Raw genomic sequence first — 19,317 nt, forward strand, 5'->3', positions numbered from 1 at the left:
CACTTCATGGGATGCATGTTTCACTGACAACAATTCTCAAGGTTTATACAGGTTACACCATCTCTCGGTCTATAGCTACATCCATCTAACTAATATATCTATAGTCGATGGATCCATCGATCTAACTAATCACGAACACTGAGAAGAAGCTTAAATTTTTCTTCTTTAAGCAGTTCCATTGTAACTGCCCCTGTTTTCCTGATAGCATAACTCTGGATTTGTACAGTTACTCTATCGAGCAAGCTAGCTAGCTATCGGAGCAAACCAGGCACCTGAATACATACAACATCGTTAAATATCAGTAAAGATGCTCAGCAGACACCTAAAATGACGGTATAATTTTTTTCAGCAGAGAAAGCGAGGCTTTCAGAGTGAACAGGTGTGAATGTTTTGCATGGATAGCAACACATCAAAGGAAAGATCTTTAACAAATTGTTTTAATTGAGTTTACATAGGTGATAAACACAAACACACATGCAAGTCTACATGCAAAGTAAACACATATTTTCCAAAGTTTAGCCTCCTCTCTTGAAGGACAGACAGAAAAATCCATTAATGTTCTTCTCCCCTTTCTCTTCAGCAACACTCCACTTCCCCTTGCACCTCCAGAGTTAAGGTAGAAACTGTTGGGAAAGAAGGAAGCAATACTTTCCTTCCCCTTAATTCTTCAGCGCTCTTCCAACATGGTCAAGCGTGACGAGACATTACTGTACCTGTCGCCTATGGTGAGGTCTCACTAATGTGGGACAGCCCGAGAAGAGGGTCTCTGAGACATTTTTGTGGAGATGCCCGAAATAGATATGTCTCTATGGAGAGACAACTAAAAGGGTTTTGTCACGAAAATAGAGTATGGCTGAAAAAGCAGCCGGGAAGAGTTCATCGACTGCCTGAGAACAATAGTCCATGTGTGGCAGTGAATATTTCAATGCGTTGCTATACTAGTATTTATAGCCTGCACTGTTACTTCGTAAAGAATTATAACGCATCACCTCTTTTCTATGTTCTGCACCCCGCGGATTCACCGACGGAGCGGGATCCACGCTCCTCTGCCCGGCGCACGACCGGCCCTAGGCACCCGCTCCCCGGGCTGGTGATTTGGTGGCATTTTTCTAGTCCATTTTTCATAGCGCTCTTGAAAAATAAACTACTTCACCGGAGCTTTTTCAAAAGCCTCAAAACTCGAGGCAACAGCACCCTCTGCTGGTTCCTAGGAAAAACTCTCTCTGTCACGCAATAAGCCTGGCTAGAGCAGGGCTCGGCACCCTTTCAGAAGTGGTGTGCTCAGTCTTCATTTAGTCACTCTAATTTGAGGTTTCGCCTGCCGGAAATACAAATCAACGATTTCAGGAGGTCTCTTTCGTGATGTCTAAAATGTATAACTAAACTATTGTTGTATGTATAGTAAATAAGGTTTTTAAAATGTTTAGGATGCGTCACATAAATTGAAATCAAAAGGGAGAGCCACCCCCCCCCCCGCCCCGGATTGCTGGGGCGGAAAGGGCAGCGTGAGTGCCACTGAAAATCAGTTCATGTGCAGCCTTCGGCATATCTAGCCCAGGCTAATTGTACTTCATACAGCCCCTGTTTTCCTGATAGCATTACTCAAGAGTTATACGGTTACTCTATCTAGCAAGCTAGCTATCGATACAGACAGGCACCTGAATACATAAGCCATCCTTCACTATCAAAAAAATACTCATTAACCTAAACTCCAAAAAGAGAAATGAACACGTAAGGGAGCCAAACAGTTTCCCCCTACCATGCAGTCCTTCATCATTTAAAGCAATTTATGTGACTGACACAACATCCTTCTGTTCTCCAATGGAGATAAGCTATGGGAGAGAGAGTATTGATTTCAAACACTCATGCAAATAAAGATTTCAAACACTCATGCAATTCTACATGCAAAGTAAATACATAACGAGAAGTTCCAAAGTTTAGCCTCCTCTCTTGAAGGCTGTACGGAAAAATCTTTTAATTTTCTTCTCCTTTGCGACATGTATTGAGGAGATGCACGAAATAGATGGGGTTCTGAAGAGAGACAACTAAAAGGGATTTGTCACCAAAATAGAGTATGGCTGAGAAAGCAGCCGGGGAGCGTTCAGAGAACGCCTGAGGACGGTGTGTGGCAGTGAATATTTCAATGCGTTGCTGTAGTAGTGTTTATAGCCTGCACCGTTACTTCGGACAGAATTACAATGGATCACCTCTTTTGTAAAGTCTTTTCTATGTTCTGGACCACGCGGACCTGCCGATGGCGAGAAGCCGCGGGCTTGCGGCGTTTCAGCTGCGGTCTTGCGGCGCTCCAGGACGCGGCCACGCTCCCCCGGCTGGCGCGCGACCGGCCCAGCGTTCCCCTCCCCGGGCCGGTAATTTCCTCCCATTTTTCTAGTCCATTTTCATGGTTTTCGGCCACTCTAGAGACAGAGATTAGCCAACTACCTAAAGTTTAAGGTGTCCAGATGAGGGAGCTATCTAGCTATCTAATCATGAACACTAATAAGCAGCATTATTTTTGTTGTTTAAGCGTTTCTAACGGGACTTCCCCTGTTTCACTGACAAGTATCAGAGGGGTAGCCGCGTTAGTCTGGATCTGTAAAAGCAGCAGAGAGTCTTGTGGCTTAGACTTATGCGCTTTCGTTGGTAAATAACCACTTCGTCGGATGCATGTTTCACTGACAACATTTCTCAAGGTTTATACAGGTTACACCATCTCCCGGTCTATAGCTACATCCATCTAACTAATCTATCTATCGTCGATGGATCCATCGATCTAACCAATCACGAACACTGATAAGAAGCATACATTTTTCTTCTTTAAGCAGTTCCATTGTAACTGCCCTGTTTTCCTGATAGCATAACTCTAGATTTATACAGTTACTCTATCGAGCAAGCTAGCTAGCTATCGGAACAAACCAGGCACCTGAATACATACAACATCGTTAAATATCAGTAAAGATGCTCAGCAGACACCTACAATGACGGTATAATTTTTCTCAGCAGAGAAAGCGAGGCTTTCAGAGTGAACAGGTTTGTTAATGTTTTGCATGGATAGCAACACATCAAAGGAAAGATCTTTAACAAATTGTTTCAATTGAGTTTACATAGGTGATAAAGATTTCAAACATACATGCAAGTCTACATGCAAAGTAAACACATATGTTCCAAAGTTTAGCCTCCTCTCTTGAAGGACAGACCGAAAATCCATTAATGTTCTTCTCCCCTTTCTCTTCAGCAACACTCCACTTCCCCTTGCACATCCAGAGTTCAGGTAGAAACTGTTGGGAAAGAAGGAAGCATCTCCTGACTGATCATGCTGGGGGCTCTACCTGTCTCCAGCACTCTGGACCCTCAGTTACCACCACCACTTGGGAACCCCGATCGATTAAAGCTTCACACAGTGGTGAGAACCCAGCTCGCTCACTCTCAGTATAGCCTTCTGTCCCTGACTTGTGTTGATCAGTTTTAGTTTTCTAAACTTTACTTTTATAATCAAATTTAAGTTATATTTAATATTATAACTGTTTTGTTTGTTTGGCTACCCTGTGGTTATTACCTGGCAATAAATAATTTTCATGGTTAAGCTGGTTGCTTCTCTCTCTCTCTCCCTTATAGGTGTTTTTTGGCTTCCTCATTCACTCCGCAGCAATGTTCCTCATACCTAAGATAAAGATCTCTGCAGTGTCCAAAAATCCTGTGGGGTTTGCTCATCAAATAGATCACTATCATAACAATAGTAATGTGAAAGTGGGTGTGACTGTTGGATCACAGGAACCCCCTTGGGAACTGCCAACTGATGTGCCAAGACTACGTCTGCCCCTGTTTTCCCTGCCAGCCTGAGAATCCAGTACCCTGTCTTGCTGAACCAGAAATGCCAGTCCACTCCAACACAGACCCAGGGTCTGAACCACGTGCCCCAAAATTGCAGACTTAACTGAAAGCAACTCACAGAAGTGTGCTCGTCTTTAACACTCAGATGCCCAACTCCCAAGGGGATCTAAACCCGAAATAAATCAGTTTAACCCTGTATAAGGCTTATGAAGGGTAAACTCATAAATTGTTCGCCCTCTATAACACTGGTAGAGAGATATGCACAGTTGTTTGCTCCCCCAGGTATTAATACATACTGTGGGTTAATTAATAAGTAAAATGATTTTATTAACTACAAAAAGTAGGATTTAAGTGGTTCCAAGTAATAGCAGACAGAACAAAGTGAATTACCAAGTAAAATAGAATAAAACACATAAATCTAAGCCTAATACAGTAATAAAACTGAATACAGGTACAATATCACCCTCAGAGATGTTTCGATAAGTTTCTTTCACAGATTGGGTGACAGCTTGGAGGTGCTGTTCAACCCAGCCTGCTGAATCCAAGGGACATATAAGGGGTCTGCTTGGGAGTGCTGATTAACCCAGTCCTCTCTGACATGCTCTGTTAATGTGTGTGTGTCTGATTCTGGGTCTGGAAGAACCCAGCCCTGGGGAACCTAGGTCCTGCAGGATAGCTCCATTGGGAGTGAACTTGCAGCAGGGAGAAGTAGAGCGCCGTATGAGAACACAAGTGACACATAAATGTTCTGGACATCAGAAGGAAGTTATATCAAGGCAAACAGTCATTCCAGGTCTGGAATTATACATTAAGTTACAGAACAGAGTGGCCCTTCTAAAGAAGAGAAATATATTCAGTGTAAATAAGTAAACATGATATAAATTAGTTCATTTTTACCTACTTTACACTGTTCAGTTTGCCACATTTTAACAAATATACAAGATATATTATATAAATTACCAATGACAACAAGGTTGGGGACAACCTTACCCTGGAGCAGAGAAGTCAGGCTCAAAAACTGATCACTGCCTTCTCTTCCATTTTCTTGATCCAACCAGGGCAGATTCACCAATAACCCATCATATTCAGACAAAACTGGGAGTTAAGGTCAGGGAAGACCCTCAGCCCCTTCCCCAGAAACTAAGAGACACCATGAAAAAGGAACGCCACTCAATGTTAGCATTGAGGGTGATCGAGGAGTCTTTCAGTGACTGGAAAAGCCTCGTGGTATTGGTCCCTAAACCTGATGGAACCACCCACTTTTGCATTGACTTCTGCAAGGTTAATGCAGTATCAAAGTTCAATGCATACCCAATGCCACGTGTTGATGAGCTGCTTGACCCGCTAGGAGAGGCACAGTACATCACTACTCTGTACTTAACAAAAGGATATGGGCAGATCCCCCTCACACCCAGCTCCAGGGAAAAGGCACCTTTCTCCATCACCTTTGGGTTCTTCCAATTCCAGACCATGCCCTTTGGTTTGCATGGGGCCCTGGCCATATTTCAGTGACTAATGGACCAAGTTCTCCACCCCCATAGCTGGTATTCAGTTGCGTACCTAGACAACATGGTGATTTATAGTCGCAATTGGCAGAACCACTTGAAACACGTGACCACAGTGCTACAGTCCCTTGAAGAGGCCGGCCTGACAGCAAACCCCACTTAATGTCACCTCAGTAAGGATGAGACCACCTACCTCAGGTACACATTGGGAAAGGGCACAGTCTGACCCTTGATTAGCAAGTTTCAGGTTCTCCAGCTGTAGATTTCTCCAGCTGTACACTGATTTCTAGGACTGGCTGGGTACTACCGCTGTTTTATTCCAGGGTTCTCCTCCATTGTGGCTCCTCTTTCTGATCTCCTCAAGAATGAGAGTCCCAAAAGGATCCAGTGGACCAGAGCCTGTGAGGAGGCTTTTCAAACTCTGAAAGCCCAGCTCAGTCAGGAACTCATCTTGTACAGCCCTGACTTCACCAAGGAGTTCTTGTTATAGACGAATGCCTCAGATGTGGGCCTAGTAGCCTCTGTATGTCAGGTAGTAGGAAGTAACAAACACCCCATACTATACATTATCCAGAAGCTGTACCTGAAGAAGAAGGCCTACTTCATAATCGAGACAGAAGCCTTATCGGTAAAATGGGCTATGGACTCATTCCGTTATTACATTCTGGGCACGCACTTCACCCTAGTCACTGACCTTGCCCCTCTCCGTTGGCTACATGCCATGAAAAACACAACCCCTGAATCATGAGGTGGTCCCTTTGTCTCCAGCCCTTCTCCTGCATCCAGCTCCGGGCTAGGAAAGCTCGTCTGAATGCAGACTTCTTTTCATGGGATGATGGAGAGCAGTTGTGGGGGGGTGTCTGACAGACCCCTAATGGAGTTATGGGAGGGAATATGTGAGGGAGCAGAGAAACTGCCACCTGGTATGGCAGGTGCGAAAGAAAACCTTTGGGTTCAGCTAGCCCTGCCTTGCTATATCTGCAGCAAATGCCAGGCCTGGAGATGGGGAGAAAAGAAGGGAGCTGGGCTCACCTGGGAGCTGACTAATGAGGAGGCAGGAGCTCTCTGTTTGCCTGCCTAAAGAGATTGGTGACCTGCCAGCCAGCACAGCCACTGGAAGCAAGTAAGCCTTCCCCTGCCAAAGGGAGCCTCCAGATAAGCTCCAACTGTGGGGCAACTGGACTAGTGGGAACAAACTTTTGTGAGACTTTAGTAGGAAGTAGCCCAGAAAAACTGGTCTTGACACACAAGTAGTAGTATATACCTCGATAGTATTCATCACCATGTATTTTTTACAGATTTCCACGCCCCCTTTAGGGCTTATATCCCACCCTCAATTCCCATTTCCGTTGGTGTCGAGGTTTGGCGACATCGGCCATTTTGAAAAAAATATATTTTTTTTAATGTTTGAATAGGGGGAATGTTGCATGCTTGTGCTTTGATTCATTTGGTTGATTGTTTAGAGAAAAAGGTTGAAAGAATAGCATGAGAGAGCTTAAAGATTAATAAAGAAAGCTTTGGTTAGGTTTAGAGGGAAAAAGGAAAGAACGATTATTAAAGAAAAGAAAAGTTGTTTGGTTAGATTTAGTAAGGAGAAATGATTTTTAAATAAGAGGGAGGGAGAAAGGGATAGCTCAGTGGTTTGAGCACTGGCCTGCTAAACCCAGGGTTATTAATTCAATCCTTGAGGGGGGTCTGTATCTATTGGGTTTCTGGGAAACGGGGCGGGCAAAGCCCGCCCCATGCTAACGGAACCCCCCCCCAGCATAAGGGGAGCTTCCACAGGGCCTCAGAAACCCACTAATTGCGGGGGACAACTAATAAAAGAACAGGGACAGGAGTGCGGTCAAAGGGTCATAAGAAGGGAGCCTGACGGGAACACCGAGCAGAGAACCCCGGACAGCGCCCACTGCTCCTCGAAGGCGTCAAGGGAGCCAGCGGACGCCACCCAGAGGAACTCCGCCCGGAGACGTGAACAGACTAAGGATCGGAAACAAGCCCCACAGTCCCAGGAGTCTCCATTGGCCAACCGCCTCTCTGGTCACGTAGATGGCCATTTTTGCCAGGGCGAGGAGGAGGTTGACCAGGAGGCCCCGCGACTTCGTGGGGCCACGGATAGGGAGTCCGTGGAGAAGGAGGTGGGGGGAAAAGTGCAGTCAGAAACGCAAGAGGATATTAGTGAGGAGCCGGTATAGGGGCTGCAGCCTGGCGCACTCTACGTAAACGTGCGCCAGGGTCTCCCTCATGCCGCAGAAGGGGCAGGTGTCTGGGACAGGGGTAAACCGCGCCAAGTACACGCCCGTGCTCACGGCCCCATGGCGTGGTTTGGAAACGGACCGGCTGCAGATCGTGCAGCCGGCTGGCGGAGAAGGGGCGGGGGGCCGGTCGGGTCCACGGGGCAGGGGCCCGATGAAGAGGTCCGGAGGGCTCGGGGTAGGGGGTGGGCGGGGCGTGCCCTCACGCAGGACCCGGTCGAGTAGGCCCGAGCAGCGGGCGGCAAAGCGGCCTTCACCTCCTGTAGTATGAGCTGGGGAGTACAAGGTCTGGAGAGCCCCATCCGCCGAGCGAGCGTCAGGGGATCCAGCCAGTCTCCCCGGTCGTAGTCCAGGAGGTCTCTGACCCTGGTGGCTTCTGCCAGGACCAACCTCTGGCGCACCGCGGGGGACTCCGCCACCTGCACACGGAGCTGGGGGTTGTGTAGCAGGGGCTCCGCGAGGAGATCTGCCCCTCAGTGGCCGCCACGGACCTGGTCGCAGAGAACAGCTTCCAGGTCCGGAGGAGGTCCTGGTAGAAGACCGGCAGCCCGGAGAGGTCTCGCAGAAGGCCCCTCGGGTCGAGATAAAGGAGCTGCTGGTCGTATCGGAGCCCTCGGAAGCGGCGCAGGAAGGCGTGCTCCAGGGCTCTCCATGCCAGACTACCCGCACCATAAAGGAGCCTCTGCAGTGCCTGGAGGTGGAAGACGTGGACCTGAGTGCGCAGGCACTTCAGGCCCTGCCCTCCCTCCTCCAGGGGCAGGTGGAGCACCCCTGCAGGGACCCAGTGCAGTCCTGGCCAAAAGAACTCCAGAACCACCCTTCGGAGGTCGGTCAGGAACACCGGGGCCGGGACCAGGGTGTTGAGCCAGTACCAGAGCATGGACAGGACTAGTTGATTGAGCACCAGTGCCCTCCCTCGGAGGGAAAGGCACTGGAGGAGTCCTGTCCATTTCCGGAGCCGCTCCGCCACCCTGTCCTGCAAACTCTGCCAGTTCTCCGGCAGAGAGGGATGCGTGTCAGAAAGGTAAACGCCGAGATAGAGCAGCGGACCCGCGCTCCACCGGATGGCCTGAAGCGCTGGTGGGAGGGAGCTCGTCTGCCACCCGTCCCCGACCACCAGGCCAGAGCTCTTGACCCAGTTGACCCGGGCAGAGGAGGCCGCTGAGTACATGGCCTGGCAGGCCTCCACCCATGCCAAGTCACCCGGGTCCTGGACCACGAGGAGCACATCGTCGGCGTATGCCGACAGGACCAGCCGCAGCTCCGGCTCCCGAAGCACCAACCCCGTCAACCTCCTGCGGAGGAGGCAGAGGAAGGGCTTGATCGCCAGGGTGTACAGCTGGCCCGAGAGGGGGCACCCCTGCCGGACTCCCCGCCCGAAGCTGACCGGCTCAGTCAGGGTCCAGTTGAGCCTGACCAGACACTCTGCGGAAGCGTACAGCACCTGGAGAAAACCCACAAACTGGGATCCGAAGCCTAACACCTGCAGAGTGCCCAGGAGATACGCCTTCGCCTGATCCAGGGACAGGAGGGCGAACGACAGACCATCCCTGCACCCAAGCTCCAAGAGATCCCGGACCAGATACAGGTTATCGAAGATGCTACGGCCCGGGACGGTGTAGGTCTGGTCTGGGTGGATCACGTCCTCCAGCACGGCCCCCAGCCGCAGCGAGATGGCCTTGGCTACGATCTTGTAATCCGTGCTGAGGAGCGAGATGGGACGCCAATTCCGTAAGTCGTGGAGGTCCCCCTTCTTCGGCAGTAAGGCGAGCACGGCTCGCCTGCACGAAGGGGAGTACCCCGCTCCGCAAGGACTCGGCCCAGACGGCGACCAGTTCTGGGCCGAGGACGTCCCAGAACACGCGGTAGAACTCCACGGTCAGCCCGTCCATGCCCGGAGACTTGGTGGGCATGCGGCGGAGGGCTTCCGAGAACTCGGCCAGAGAGAGGCAGCTCTAGCCGCTCCCGGGCGCCCGCGCTGACCGTCGGGAGCCCGTTCCAGAGCACTCTGCAAGCGGCAGGATAGGTCGGATCCGGGGAGAAAAGGCGTGCATAGAAGTTCCGGGCCCTCTCGCACATCTCCACCGGATCCGTGACGGGGAGCCGTCCTCTGCCAGAAGGCAGGTGATGTGCTTCTTGGCCCCCCTCCTTTTCTCCAGGGCGTAGAAGAAGCGGGAGCCGCGATCCATCTCCCGAAGGAGGCGGATGCGGGATCGAACAAAGGCGCCCTGGGCCCGATGGTCCTCGAGGACCCGGAGCTCCTCCCGCTTCTCCTGGCACGCCCCTCAAAGGGATGGATCCTCGGGGCTGGCGGCCAGACGCCTCTCCAGCTCTAAGACCTCCTGCTCCAACTGCCCTATCGCCACATCCCTCCGTCGGCTGGCGCCCCGGGTGTAGTCACGGCAGAAAAGCCGGGTGTGCACCTTCCCCACATCCCACCACCGCCGCGCCGAGGGAAAGGCACGCCGCTGCCCTCGCCAGGCCAGCCAGAACTCCTGGAAGGACGCCATGAAGCCCCCATCCTCCAGCAAGCTGTTGTTAAAGTGCCAATAGGCCGGCCCCGGCCTCTCCGCATTGAGAGAGGCCGTCATGGTGATGAGGTGGTGGTCCGAAAAAGGGGCCGGCCGGACGCTGGAGGACTGGGCCCGCGAGAGATGGAACCGTGACAAATAGATGCGGTCCAACTGGGAGCGGCACGACCGATGGGCTTCCACCCGGACATAGGTGAACGTGGAGGCATCGTCCGGGTGGTGGTCGCGCCAGACGTCCACCAGGGAGTGATGGGTGACAATCTCCCGGAGGACGTCCGCAGCGGCCGGGCTCTGCTTGGTCCCCGAGCGGTCTTGCTCCTTTAAGACGGTGTTGAAGTCCCCGCCCAGGACCAGGCACTCGCGAGGATCCAAGGAGCCGAGGAAGGCGGACGCCTGCTGATAGAACTGCAGCCGCTCCGGGGCCGATGTCGGGGCATAGACGTTGACGAGGTTGACCACGAGCCCCTCCATGCGGACCCGGAGGTGCAGCAGGCGACCCGGCACAACCTCGGCGACCCCCAGCACCTCGGGCCGTAGGTCGGGGGAGAACAGGTTAGCCACTCCAGCCCGACGGGTTGTGAGATGGCTGAAGTAGACCCCGTCCCCCCACTCCAGCCGCCAGCTAGCTTCGGCGGCAGGATCCGTGTGGGTCTCCTGCAGGAAAACCATGGAGTACCCCCCCTCCCGAAGGAAGGAGAGCACCTGGCTCCTGCGGAAGCCCACCCTACAGCTCCGGGTGTTCAATGTGGCAAAGGTGACGAGTGCCATGAGGAGGGCTGCGGGGGATCCTTGCTGGCAGGGGTGCTCACGGCTCCCGTTGGGCCACGCAGCAAACCGTGGCCCACCCCGAAGGTGAGCAAGGAGTCACGGAATTTGCGCACCCGATGGTAAGCCGCGGCACCCTGCTTCCCAGTCCTCTTGCCCTCCCCCATGAGGGCCCTCATGGCTAGGAGGATCTTGTGGAAGTCCCCACAGCGCTGGAGAGCAAGCGGGATCTTGTTGTGGGAGCCCCGGACGTCCTCCAGGAACTCCCGCAACTCCTCTCTCAGCGTATGGGGGGGTGGGGCCTCTGGTGCGGCCCCGTGGCCTACTGGGACGGGCAAGCAAGGGGCGGACCCTGGCTCAGTGGGAGGGCGGCGGAGGGAAGAGCGCAGCCCCTAGTGGGTCACGACTGTGGAACTCAAAGGCCGCTCCCTGGGAGTTATCCTCCGGGAAAGGGAAGGAGACAGCTCCAGGGGCGGCAATAACATCATGGGAGGTGGAGGGGGCAGGGACAGGGTCAGGAGTAAGGGCAGGGCTGGGGTCAGGATCAGGGGCGGGGGAGGGACAGAGATGGGACCCTGGGCCGCAAGAGCTGGGCCATCAGTGGGTGGCTCCTCGCGGCCAGGCACAGGGGTTTGAGGGGTAGGGAGGGGGTCCCCAGTGACACCGGGCTCGGGCTCAATGGCAGGTAGAGCAGCCTCGGCGTGGAGCAACGCAGAACCCTCAGGGGGGCCCCCCACCCGGGAAGGAGCTCGGTTGCCCCGCACCACCGAGGGACACCCCCGGTAGCCCATCTCCCGGCGACGAGGCACCGGCCGTCGCCACAGCAGGCTCGGCGGCCAGCAGCAGGGTGCCGTCCGCAGCCAGGCAGGCTGAGGAGTCCAGGGGACCCTCGGAGGCGGGAGCAGACGCAGCAGGAGGGTCGGTGGAGCATGGGGAAGGGGAAGCTGGGGTGAGGTCGGCTAGGTCGAGGCCCGCTGACAAGAGGTCGTCCTCCCCCAGGGTGACTGGGGTCAGACCCAGGGCCTCGATCTCCGCAAAGATGGAGGGGAGCTCACCTTGCAGGGGGCACAGGCGGCAAAGGAACAGGAGGGGCCTCATCGGAGGCCTCCGGAAGGAGGGACTGCGGAGGAGGGATGGTGGTACCTTCCGGTGCTGCCACGTCTTCCCTAGCCAGAACCGGCAGATGGGTCGACCCCGTGGGCATGGCGGAAGGCTCGGTGTCCGTAGCCCCCCTTCTGGTCTTACGGGGGGCTTCCGCGTCAGATGGCACGAGCGGAGCCCGAGCCTTCCGCTTGCCCCGCTTACCCTGTACCCGGGTCCAGCCCTCCATGGCATCGTCTGCGGGCTGGTTAACAGGGGTTTGGCCAGGGGGCAGGGATGCCAGTTTGGGGGCTTGGAGAGGCACAGGTGGGACAGCAGGAGAGAGGGAAGAGTCCCCCTGGGGAGAGCCCTCTCCCATGCCCGGCAGTACCCCGCCGCACCCTCCTCCACAGGCCCCGCCAGAGTGCAAGCAGCAGAGGCAGGGCTCTCCCGCTCGTCTGGGCGCCCTGGAGGACGTACCCCTGAGGCCCGAGCGGGAGCAGTGATGGGCTGAGGAGGAGGAGGGGCGACTCTGGGCACCGGGCGGCCAGGGGCGCCGGCGGTGACAGGGCCAGCACCCTGCCGGGGTTCGGGGGTCCCGGGCGCTCCTCCGTGCCAGGCCAAAGGGCAGTCCCTCTGAACATGCCCCGTCGCCTGGCAGAGGTAACACCGGGCCTCCCCCGTCGAGTAGTGCACCCGGTAATGGGCCCCCTGGTAGGGGACCAGGAAAGACCTCTCGAGCGCCTCTCCGCCACGCGCCGCCGGCGGGAGTTGAAGCTGCACCTGCCGGTGGAACGAGAGGACGTGACGGAGGGCGGGGTCTTTGCAGCCCAAGGGGAGAGGGCTCACCATGGAAATGGGCTTCCCTAGGGTCGAGAGGGCGGGTAACAGGGCGGCATTGGGCAGGAAAGGAGGGACAGAGGTCAGGACCACACGAACCCCCAGGTCCTCCAGCGGCTCCAGGGGGACGAACATGCCCCCCCACCGCCAGGCCCTTCTCCACCTCCTCCTGGGTGGCAGCCTCTGAGGCAAGGAAGAAGACCACCTTGCCGCACATTTTGGAGGCCGCCACGATGGCCGTGGGCCCCACCACCCTCGCCAACGCCCGCACGTAGGTCTCCACGTGGGGCGAGGTGGGCACCAGGAGGCAACGGACGCCGTGCTTCCGGGTCAAGGTGGGGAAGGGGCCCCGGCCGCTGTAGATGGTAGCGGAGGCGGCGGTCGGGGGAGATGATGGAGCGGCGGGCGGGGGGGCTGCCGCCACCTGGGCGTACGCTCTGGGGGCCAAGGGAGGGACGCTGCGGCCGGTGGCGGGGCCGCGGCAGCGGTAGCAGGCTCTGCCATGGAGGGCTTAGTCTTCCTAGCGGGGCCCTTTCCCTTCTTTTTGTCCCGACCCTTTCCGCCCGTTGGGGGGGCTCCCCCAGAGTCGGAGGGGGCGAGGGACGTGGCAGCAGCAGAGGTCACCCCGCTAGTCGCCACTGCCGGTGCTTCAGCGGGAGCGGTGGCAGGTGGTCCGGCAGCGGTGGTTGAGGTCGAGACTGGGGGGTTTTGGGGGGAAGCAGGCGGGGGAGGGGGGACGGGCGTTGTCCCAGGGGTCCCACCCGCCGCATCTCCCGCCATGCTGAGTAGGAAGGGAGGGAAAACACCCGAGAAAGGGAGGGGGGGCGGGAAACAGGCCAGCCACTCCTCCCCGCTAGGCTGTGGGCAGGGGAGGAGGGTGCCAAAAATGGGGAGGGGGGGCAGATAGGGGGAGTATCGAGGACTTGGGGGGGGGGTCAGTCACCGACAGAGGATTGAAATCCAGCTCCTCTAGCTGCACTAGGGGAGGGGAAACAAGAGCAATGGGGCGTGCAGTGCAATAGGGGCAAACTTAAACAGGGGAGAAGCACAAGCGCACTGATGGGGCTATGGGCGCACGAGGGAAGGGGCTAATCAGGGTGAGGGGCTGCGGAGGGAGGGAGCCAACCAGGCTGGGAGTGGGGCAGAGGGACCAAGGGGCTGGCTTCAGGGCTGGGGCAGGACAAACAAAGCTGCAAAGGGAGATGGGCAGGGCAGGCAAACAAACCGAAGCTGGGCTGGGGGGGAGGCTACGTGGGGCAAACGGGGCAGGCAACAAGGGGCAAAGCTAGGGGGCCTGTTGCAGAGGGGAAGGGGTCAGTCCGGGGAAGGGGGGGTGCATGCACCCACGAGCACTTGTGCAAAGTCTATGGCTGGCTGGCTGCTGCTGGAGGCCCAAACGGTAGCAATAGGGCGTGGCAGGCCAGGCAAGCAGCTGAGTCCCAGAGGCAGGAACTGAGGCAGATGGTAAGTGGCCTGCGGGGGTGGTGGAGGGGGCAGCGGTGGTGGTGGGGGTTGGGGGGGACACAGATGGACCAGGGGGCGGGCTCCACACCACACCCCCTGTGTCCCCACAAACACAGTCTAACCCCCCACCACTAGAGGACAGGTTGAGAGTTACTCAGTCTTTGAAGGCCCTCCACTGTGGTCTCCAGAGTCCTGTGCGCTCCCCAGCAGCCAGTGGTCTTCTCAGCCCTCTTCCTCCTCTTCCAGGCTCCAGCAGCTCCCCAGGACAAACACAGCTCCAGCAGCAGCAGCAGCTCCTCCTTCTCCAGCAGCCCTGGTGGCCAGGCAGGAAGGACCCCCCACAGGTGGTAGCTATAGTGGTGGTGGTGTGGGGGGGTCCTGGCTTCTTCCTCCAGAGATGGGGGAGTGGGGGCTGGCCAGCAAGGACCCCCCACCCCTCACTCACTTGCTCAGCAGCAGCAGCAGTCCAGGGAAGGAGCACTCCAGCCAGCAACAGCAGCCCAGGAAGGGAGAAGGCGCTCCAGCCAGCAAGGCAGCCAGAGAAGGGGGAATGCTCCAGCCAGCAGGGCAGCCCAAGCAGGCAGAGCAGTAGCAGGGAGGGACCCCTGCTTCTGCCCTGAGGGGTTTAAAAGGGGCCTGGCAGGGTTTGAGAGTGGCTGCTCTCAAGGCTGGGCTGATTGGGGGAGTGGCTGCAGGTGAGGCCACGCCCCAAACTGAGCGACAGCTGGCCCCTATAAAAGGCCAGCGAAGCCAGAAGCAGGCAGTCTTCCTCTGCCTGAAGAGGAAGAAGGGCCTGGCTGCAGGGGCTATAGGCAAGGTACCTAGGGTGAAGCAGGGCTGGGGAAAGGCTGAGGAGCTGGGGAGCTCCAGCCTAGAAAGCCCCAAGCTGCAGCCTAGCGAAGGGCCAACAGGTACTGGGGGTTGCAGAGGGCAGCCCAGGGGTAGGCTAAAGCAGCAGGTCCAAACCCCTTTGCTTGTGATGAATAGGCTGATACTGCAGTCTGCCCCAGAGTGTGGGGCTAGACAATGACTGGCAGTAGCCAATACTGAGGCAAGGTGGGGATAGAGGGTGGGGGTTCCCTGGGCAGGGGAAAACCAGAGAGAACGGGGTTACTGCTAGAGAGCAGCACCCCCATGTAAAAGGGCACCAGGTCCAAGGTGGGATACGGGGGCCTGAAGACAGGCGGATCACCGGCCTGCAGAGGGCGCTCTGGACTGGAACGGAGCTAATTCCCGGAGTCACCAGCAGGAGGTGCCGCGGGGGTGAGTCCGACCCGTCTACACGTGGTGGAGAATGCGGGCATAGCGGTCCGCCCCTGAGACAAGGGGCCAGGGCAAGGACTATGGGACTATTGCCTGGACTTTGAAACGGTGGAGAAAATGAAGAAATGAACAGAGACTATTACTGGAGAGCCTGCGGCAGGAGAGAGATTCTCTGCGGGCCCAGCTGAGGAGAAAGCTGGGCCGGTAGAGCACCCCACCTGCCCCCCGGTGGAGGGGTTCTTGAGGTGGGGGGTGTGTAGCAGGGTGGACCCCTGCTCCTGCCCTGAGGGGTTTAAAAGGGGCCTGGCAGGGTTTGAGAGCAGCTGCTCTCAAGGCTGGGCTGATTGGGGGAGTGGCTGCAGGTGAGGCCACGCCCCAAACTGAGTGACAGCTGGCCCCTATAAAAGGCCAGCGAAGCCAGAAGCAGGCAGTCTTCCTCTGCCTGAAGAAGGGCCTGGCTGCAGGGGCTATAGGCAAGGTACCTAGGGTGAAACAGGGCTGGGGAAAGGCTGAGGAGCTGGGGAGCTCCAGCCTAGAAAGCCCCAGGCTGCGGTCTAGCGAAGGGCCAACAGGTACTGGGGGTTGCAGAGGGCAGCCCAGGTGTAGGCCAAAGCAGCAGGTCCAAACCCCTTTGCCTGTGATGAGTAGGCTGATACTGCAGTCTGCCCCAGAGTGTGGGGCTAGACAATGACTGGCAGTAGCCAATACTGAGGCAAGGTGGGGATAGAGGGTGGGGGTTCCCTGGGCAGGGGAAACCCAGAGAGAACGGGGTTACTGCTAGGGAGCAGCACCCCATGTAAAAGGGCACCGAGTCCAAGGCAGGACACGGGGGCCTGAAGACAGGCGGATCACTGGCCTGCAGAGGGCGCTCTGGACTGGAACTGAGCTAATTCCCAGAGTCACCAGCAGGAGGCGCCGCGGGGGTGAGTCTGACCCGTCTACAGGGCCATTTAGGGAACTGGGGTAAAAATCTGTCTGGGGATTGGTCCTGCTTTGAGCAGGGGGTTGGACTAGATGACCTCCTGAGGTCCCTTCCAACCCTAATCTCCTATGAAAGAGAGGAAAAATAAGCACAGGGCAAAGGAAAAAAAGGTTTTAGAGAATCCCCAAAAAAAGGCAATAAGAGAGGCTGTGTTACTGAACACATGCAGAGCAAAACTTCCTACGCCAGCAACCATTGGTAGTGAAATGATAGCTATTCTGGGCGGCAAACATTGCGAGCTAGCCCCGCCTCCGGTGGACCAATCCCTAGCTGTTTTACAGAATGCACTTTTTGAACCAATCCTTTTTAAAAACGTGTCCTTCAGAAACGGATTATTTGAAAAACTCTAGCCAATGAGCATTTGACTGTGTATAAAACCACATGTTTTTGTGACCAGCAGTTTTAAAATTGGTAGCCTATGGCCATGTCCTTTTACAAGATGCCTACAGACGCCAAGAAGCCAGAATTGCCTGTGGGTGCCCCAGCTCATGTTCAGAAGAGATGACCCATTTATACTTATTTTGCTAAAGAGGAAGACCTGTTGCCAAACCCTGCATTTCATCCTGAAACTGAACCGAAGAAACAGGAAGCCTTTATGGAGTCACTGCCAGTTGTAAAAGAGAAAAAGGATAGTGTGTGAAAAAATTTGTTGCCGGCTTTGGAGGAAGCAGACTCGAAGGCAGAGGTAAGCAGGGCTGGCTCCAGGGTTTTTGCCGCCCCCAAGCAGCAAAAAAAAAAAAAAGGCCACAATCACAATCTGAGCCACTACCGCCGCTGCTTCAGTCTTTGGCAGCAATTCGGCAGCTGGTCCTTTGCTCTGAGAGGGAGTGAGGGACCCGCCACCAAAGAGCCAGACTTTCCGCCCCTCTCCGTTGGCCGCCCCAAGCACCTGCTTGCTGGGCTGGTGCCTGGAGCCGGCCCTGGAGGTAAGGCCCTTTTTATAACAAACTGATGAAAAATTACAAATGTTTTATAAATATTTATGGTTAAATATTTTTGTTTTTTCAGTGGCAAGGACATGGCAACCGAGGGACGGTTGGAGGATAGCGATGTCGAGAACCAACCGATAGACCCCCAAGTCATGGAAAGATGGCAACATTGTTATGTTAAAAGCAACAGAAAGCTTTACCAGTTGTGAAAAAATTATTACATTTATGCTCTTAAAAATGATTTTTTTGTTTTTTGGACAGATAACCAAGTCAGGGACATACAGGATCACCTCTCTGGTGTGTGATGAGTGGCCGACAGATGCAGAGCCAGAAGAGCACGATGAGGTAAAAGCAGCTTAAATTATTCAAAAGAAAAGAAATATATCGATATAAGGTGGTGGTTAAATGCTACTATATGGTTGTGCTTAATAATAGGTTGCTGAAACGATTACCGATGGAACCTCTGCCTATGGTGATTCAGAAACAAACGATACAGCCAGGGTTTGCAGCGAGCCGTCGTCAAATGTAGAATCAAAAGAACATGATGAGGTAAAAACAACTTAGAGAATCTTGAAAAAAAATATAAATATATATATGTAAGGGGCGGTTTAAACAAGGCTATATGTTTGAGTTTAATAACAGGGAGCTGACACGGTGCCCGACAGCGCAACAGCCGGGGATTATGATGATTCAGAATAAGACGAGGGTATGATTGAGGTAGCATGAGTAAATTGTTTGCCTTTTTTATTTTTAAATGATTGCACCAAAGAATTTAAAACATGTTTTTTTCCTCTGCTTTTGCCAGACATGTTCAGAGAATAAAGAGAGACGCCCTTTGAAAAGAATAACCATGATATGCACCTGCTGTTCTTGCATGAAGCAAGATTTTTTTTAAAAGACTGTAAAAAGTAAGGAGAGAGACTAGCAGAGCTGCAAAGATGACGTTATGGCCGATATTATTATTATTATTTATTGTAGTAAAAACCATTTACCACTGCTTGAAAAAAAACTTTTTGAAAACTGTACAGCCTGAGCAGTAGACGCTCCCAATCCACTTAGTCACCCTGGTATCTTTTGGGGTTGCTCAGAAGTATTTCACCAGATTAGACATATTTCTTCTAAACTGATGTGGCCCACATCCTAAATATAATTATAGCCAAAGGCTACAAACTGAAAAAGCTTAACATGACCACTGAAATTGTAATTGGTTTTCAAAATGATCAGGGAGGTTGCAGAGATGTCATACCCAGTGGCATTGCTGTTAGACCTATCAAATAAGGTGGCAGCCAAAATTGGCCGATCAGTGTGTAGCAGGGATGGTAAAATGGATTCTGAAACTTTTTACATGCCAGGTCCTTAACCTAAAATGTCAAAAAAAAAACCCTGAATATTGATTAAGATGCACTGTAAAATAAAAAAGCCTGTATAATCATTTTCTTTGCTTTTGCATTAAAGTGTATATTTGTATCCTATATTACTTTGCTTCTGTATTAAATAAATGTGTATAGTCATATTGTATATTACTGTGCTTCTGCTATAAAAGCTTGTCTTTTAAAAAGGAAGATTTGTATAACCGTTTCTGTATGAAATAAAAACAACATAGACGCCAGCTATTATTCAAGCATTTATCATTTAATAGAGAATATCAACAAAGATTCTGAAAAACCGGAGGTCAGTGTCATTTACAGCTTGGTTACTAGAAGGTTAAGTTAAAAGCAAACAATGAAAATTACTTTTTTTCTGCACAGGAAGAATTGGCAGCAATATTGGGAATGATTCTGAATCATCCGTGTAATATAGCACCACACCCTGCAGACATCATGGGAGTGTCTGCAGGGTGTGTACATGTGTGTGTACTCTTAATATGTGTAC

The sequence above is a fragment of the Mauremys reevesii genome, linkage group 10, assembly GCF_016161935.1.
Source record: "Mauremys reevesii isolate NIE-2019 linkage group 10, ASM1616193v1, whole genome shotgun sequence".
Taxonomy (NCBI): domain Eukaryota; kingdom Metazoa; phylum Chordata; order Testudines; family Geoemydidae; genus Mauremys; species Mauremys reevesii.